This window comes from Oncorhynchus keta, unplaced genomic scaffold (assembly GCF_023373465.1).
Source record: "Oncorhynchus keta strain PuntledgeMale-10-30-2019 unplaced genomic scaffold, Oket_V2 Un_contig_2872_pilon_pilon, whole genome shotgun sequence".
NCBI lineage: Eukaryota > Metazoa > Chordata > Actinopteri > Salmoniformes > Salmonidae > Oncorhynchus > Oncorhynchus keta.
In genome coordinates this window covers 34801-40600 of record NW_026286190.1, presented here as the reverse complement: position 1 = coordinate 40600, position 5800 = coordinate 34801, and positions in this window count along the sequence as shown.

Sequence of the window (5800 nt, the reverse complement as noted above, 5' to 3'; positions counted from 1 at the left end):
GGAGTTGGGGGGTGGCTGGTCTGTGCGTGTGCCGCTGTCAGTGGGATGCTGTTCTGTGGGCTGGAGGGAGGTGTGCAGCAGGCAGGGCTGGGGAGTTCCGGCTGGTTGAGGAGGTTCCTCTGCTGTGTGAGGGCAGGTTATAGCGTGGTGATCTTGCTGCTCCTGCAGCCTGTCCTCTGTTCTCTGTCTCTCCTGCAGCCTGTCCTCTGTCCTATTTCTCTCCTGCAGCCTGTCCTCTGTTCTCTGTCTCTCCTGCAGCCTGTCCTCTGTTCTCTGTCTCTCCTGCAGCCTGTCCTCTGTCCTCTTTCTCTCCTGCAGCCTGTCCTCTGTTCTCTGTCTCTCCTGCAGCCTGTCCTCTGTTCTCTGTCTCTCCTGCAGCCTGTCCTCTGTTCTCTGTTCTCTCCTGCAGCCTGTCCTCTGTTCTCTGTCTCTCCTGCAGCCTGTCCTCTGTTCTCTGTCGCTCCTGCAGCCTGTCCTCTGTTCTCTCCTGCAGCCTGTCATCTGTCTCTCCTGCAGCCTGTCCTCTGTTCTCTGTCTCTCCTGCAGCCTGTCCTCTGTTCTCTGTCTCTCCTGCAGCCTGTCCTCTGTCCTCTGTCTCTCCTGCAGCCTGTCCTCTGTCCTCTGTCTCTCCTGCAGCCTGTCCTCTGTCCTCTGTCTCTCCTGCAGCCTGTCCTCTGTCCTCTGTCTCTCCTGCAGCCTGTCCTCTGTTCTCTGTCTCTCCTGCAGCCTGTCCTCTGTTCTCTGTCTCTCCTGCAGCCTGTCCTCTGTTCTCTGTCTCTCCTGCAGCCTGTCCTCTGTTCTCTGTCTCTCCTGCAGCCTGTCCTCTGTTCTCTGTCTCTCCTGCAGCCTGTCCTCTGTTCTCTGTCTCTCCTGCAGCCTGTCCTCTGTCCTCTGTCTCCCCGTCAGCCTGTCCTCTGTCTCTCCTGCAGCCTGTCCTCTGTTCTCTGTCTCTCCTGCAGCCTGTCCTCTGTCCTCTGTCTCTCCTGCAGCCTGTCCTCTGTTCTCTGTCTCTCCTGCAGCCTGTCCTCTGTTCTCTGTCTCTCCTGCAGCCTGTCCTCTGTCCTCTGTCTCTCATGCAGCCTGTCCTCTGTCCTCTGTCTCTCCTGCAGCCTGTCTTCTGTTCTCTGTCTCTCCTGCAGCCTGTCCTCTGTTCTCTGTCTCTCCTGCAGCCTGTCCTCTGTCCTCTGTCTCTCCTGCAGCCTGTCCTCTGTCCTCTGTCTCTCCTGCAGCCTGTCCTCTGTTCTCTGTCTCTCCTGCAGCCTGTCCTCTGTTCTCTGTCTCTCCTGCAGCCTGTCCTCTGTTCTCTGTCTCTCCTGCAGCCTGTCCTCTGTTCTCTGTCTCTCCTGCAGCCTGTCCTCTGTTCTCTGTCTCTCCTGCAGCCTGTCCTCTGTTCTCTGTCTCTCCTGCAGCCTGTCCTCTGTCTCTCCTGCAGCCTGTCCTCTGTCTCTCCTGCAGCCTGTCCTCTGTTCTCTGTCTCTCATGCAGCCTGTCCTCTGTTCTCTGTCTCTCATGCAGCCTGTCCTCTGTTCTCTGTCTCTCCTGCAGCCTGTCCTCTGTCTCTCCTGCAGCCTGTCCTCTGTTCTCTGTCTCTCATGCAGCCTGTCCTCTGTTCTCTGTCTCTCCTGCAGCCTGTGCTCTGTTCTCTGTCTCTCCTGCAGCCTGTCCTCTGTTCTCTGTCTCTCCTGCAGCCTGTCCTCTGTCCTCTGTCTCTCATGCAGCCTGTCCTCTGTTCTCTGTCTCTTATGCAGCCTGTCCTCTGTTCTCTGTCTCTCCTGCAGCCTGTGCTCTGTTCTCCGTCTCTCCTGCAGCCTGTCCTCTGTTTCTCCGTCTCTCCGGCAGCCTGTCCTCTGTTCTCTGTCTCTCCTGCAGCCTGTCCTCTGTTCTCTGTCTCTCCTGCAGCCTGTCCTCTGTTCTCTGTCTCTCATGCAGCCTGTCCTCTGTCCTCTGTCTCTCATGCAGCCTGTCCTCTGTTCTCTGTCTCTCATGCAGCCTGTCCTCTGTTCTCTGTCTCTCCTGCAGCCTGTGCTCTGTTCTCTGTCTCTCCTGCAGCCTGTGCTCTGTTCTCTGTCTCTCCTGCAGCCTGTCCTCTGTTTCTCCGTCTCTCCGGCAGCCTGTCCTCTGTTCTCTGTCTCTCCTGCAGCCTGTCCTCTGTTCTCTGTCTCTCCTGCAGCCTGTGCTCTGTCCTCTGTTCTCTCCTGCAGCCTGTCCTCTGTCCTCTGTCTCTCCGGCAGCCTGTCCTCTGTTCTCTGTCTCTCCTGCAGCCTGTCCTCTGTTCTCTGTCTCTCCTGCAGCCTGTCCTCTGTCCTCTCTCTCCTGCAGCCTGTCCTCTGTTCTCTGTCTCTCCTGCAGCCTGTCCTCTGTTCTCTGTCTCTCCTGCAGCCTGTCCTCTGTCTCTCCTGCAGCCTGTCCTCTGTTCTCTGTCTCTCATGCAGCCTGTCCTCTGTTCTCTGTCTCTCCTGCAGCCTGTCCTCTGTTCTCTGTCTCTCCTGCAGCCTGTCCTCTGTCTCTCCTGCAGCCTGTCCTCTGTTCTCTGTCTCTCATGCAGCCTGTCCTCTGTTCTCTGTCTCTCCTGCAGCCTGTGCTCTGTTCTCTGTCTCTCCTGCAGCCTGTGCTCTGTTCTCCGTCTCTCCTGCAGCCTGTCCTCTGTTTCTCCGTCTCTCCGGCAGCCTGTCCTCTGTTCTCTGTCTCTCCTGCAGCCTGTCCTCTGTTCTCTGTCTCTCCTGCAGCCTGTCCTCTGTTCTCTGTCTCTCCTGCAGCCTGTCCTCTGTCCTCTGTCTCTCATGCAGCCTGTCCTCTGTCTCTCATGCAGCCTGTCCTCTGTTCTCTGTCTCTCCTGCAGCCTGTGCTCTGTTCTCTGTCTTCCAGCCTGTCCTCTGTTTCTCCGTCTCTCCGGCAGCCTGTCCTCTGTTTCTGTCTCTCCTGCAGCCTGTCCTCTGTGTCTGGTTGTCTGTCCTGCAGCCTGTGCTCTGTCCTCTGTTCTCTCCTGCAGCCTGTCTCTGTCCTCTGTTTCCGGCAGCCTGTCCTCTGTTCTCTGTCTCTCCTGCAGCCTGTCCTCTGTTCTCTGTCTCTCCTGCAGCCTGTGCTCTGTCCTCTCTCTCCTGCAGCCTGTCCTCTGTTCTCTGTCTCTCCTGCAGCCTGTCCTCTATTCTCTGTCTCTCCTGCAGCCTGTCCTCTGTCTCTCCTGCAGCCTGTCCTCTGTCCTCTTTCTCTCCTGCAGCTCCTCTCTTAGTGTGGTCAGATCGTTATTACTGTTCTGCCTGTCTTTTTGGAGCTCTCTCACCTCCTTTGTTAGATCAGCCAGCTCTCTCACCTCATTTGTTAGATCAGCCAGCTCTCTCACCTCATTTGTTAGATCCGCCAGCTCTCTCACCTCATTTGTTAGATCAGCCAGCTCTCTCACCTCCTTTGTTAGATCAGCCAGCTCTCTCACCTCCTTTGTTAGATCAGCCAGCTCTCTCTCGTGTCCGTCTCCCTGTTGCTGAACCTCTTTCAGCTGTGTTGCAAGGCTGCTGTCCTGCTCTGTCCTCACCTTGGTTAGGAGCTCCTCTATGGATGTCTGGTTGCTGTTTACACCTTGGTTAGGAGCTCCTCTAAGGTGTGGATGTCTGGTTGCTGTTTACACCTTGGTTAGGAGCTCCTCTATGGATGTCTGGTTGCTGTTTACACCTTGGTTAGGAGCTCCTCTAAGGATGTCTGGTTGCTGTTTACACCTTGGTTAGGAGCTCCTCTATGGATGTCTGGTTGCTGTTTACACCTTGGTTAGGAGCTCCTCTATGGATGTCTGGTTGCTGTTTACACCTTGGTTAGGAGCTCCTCTATGGATGTCTGGTTGCTGTTTACACCTTGGTTAGGAGCTCCTCTCAGGTGTAGATGTCTGGTTGCTGTTTACACATTGGTTAGGAGCTCCTCTACGGTGTGGATGTCTGGTGGCTGTTTACACCTTGGTTAGGAGCTCCTCTATGGATGTCTGGTTGCTGTTTACACCTTGGTTAGGAGCTCCTCTACGGTGTGGATGTCTGGTGGCTGTTTGCTCACGCTCTCCCTCAGCAGGACCACCTCCCCTCCAGTTTGGTGAACTCATCCCTCATGGCGGTGAGGAGGACCACCTCCCCCTCCAGTTTGGTGAACTCATCCCTCATGGCGGTGAGGAGGACCACCTCCCCCTCCAGTTTGGTGAACTCATCCCTCATGGCGGTGAGGAGGACCACCTCCCCTCCAGTTTGGTGAACTCATCCCTCATGGCGGTGAGGAGGACCACCTCCCCCTCCAGTTTGGTGAACTCATCCCTCATGGCGGTGAGGAGGACCACCTCCCCCTCCAGTTTGGTGAACTCATCCCTCATGGCGGTGAGGAGGACCACCTCCCCCTCCAGTTTGGTGAACTCATCCCTCATGGCGGTGAGGAGGACCACCTCCCCTCCAGTTTGGTGAACTCATCCCTCATGGCGGTGAGGAGGACCACCTCCCCCTCCAGTTTGGTGAACTCATCCCTCATGGCGGTGAGGAGGACCACCTCCCCCTCCAGTTTGGTGAACTCATCCCTCATGGCGGTGAGGAGGACCACCTCCCCCTCCAGTTTGGTGAACTCATCCCTCATGGCGGTGAGGAGGACCACCTCCCCCTCCAGTTTGGTGAACTCATCCCTCATGGCGGTGAGGAGGACCACCTCCCCCTCCAGTTTGGTGAACTCATCCCTCATGGCGGTGAGGAGGACCACCTCCCCCTCCAGTTTGGTGAACTCATCCCTCATGGCGGTGAGGAGGACCACCTCCCCCTCCAGTTTGGTGAACTCATCCCTCATGGCGGTGAGGAGGACCACCTCCCCCTCCAGTTTGGTGAACTCATCCCTCATGGCGGTGAGGAGGACCACCTCCCCTCCAGTTTGGTGAACTCATCCCTCATGGCGGTGAGGAGGACCACCTCCCCTCCAGTTTGGTGAACTCATCCCTCATGGCGGTGAGGAGGACCACCTCCCCCTCCAGTTTGGTGAACTCATCCCTCATGGCGGTGAGGAGGACCACCTCCCCCTCCAGTTTGGTGAACTCATCCCTCATGGCGGTGAGGAGGACCACCTCCCCCTCCAGTTTGGTGAACTCATCCCTCATGGCGGTGAGGAGGACCACCTCCCCCTCCAGTTTGGTGAACTCATCCCTCATGGCAGCCATGGTGGATCAGAGCAGACGGCTGACCTCCATGCATTTGGCTGGTCAGTGAGAAAGATGAGAAACCTCAAATCACCGGTCTGCGATAAAAAAGGTTTCTCGGCCTCTCCTTTTTAGTAGTTTCTGCTTAAAAGCTTTCCTCCTTGTGTTATTTTTGGGCCTCTGCAGGGTAGAGAACGGACGACGCGCTGAGGGACATGGTGCCTGTGGGCTCTGCTGCCACTGCTGCTGTTTTGCTCTACTGTAGCCATGGCAACCATTTTAGTTTGTCTCGCTGCTGTTTGCTAGCTAGCGCTAATTTAGCTACAAAAACAGCAACAACAAAAAGAGTGAAGAATCTGCACACAAAGAAAACACAGAAGATATGTTTACCGTTAGAGTCCGTGCTCCTTTTTTAAAATTTACTCTCTCCCCTAGCTAAGTTCGTTCTAGTTCAATGTTTCTGTCTGGCTTGTTAGCCTGCTGGCTAGGTTTTTGGTTGTGTAACTTGCTAGCGAGAGTCGAAACGTCTCAATTTGAGCCGCTAAAAAATTATATTCTGATTGAATAGAGTGTTTATCTCATTCTTAGAAACATGTTGAGTAAGTTGGGGAGGCAGGTAGCCTAGTGGCTAGTGGGGGTGGCAGGTAGCCTAGTGGT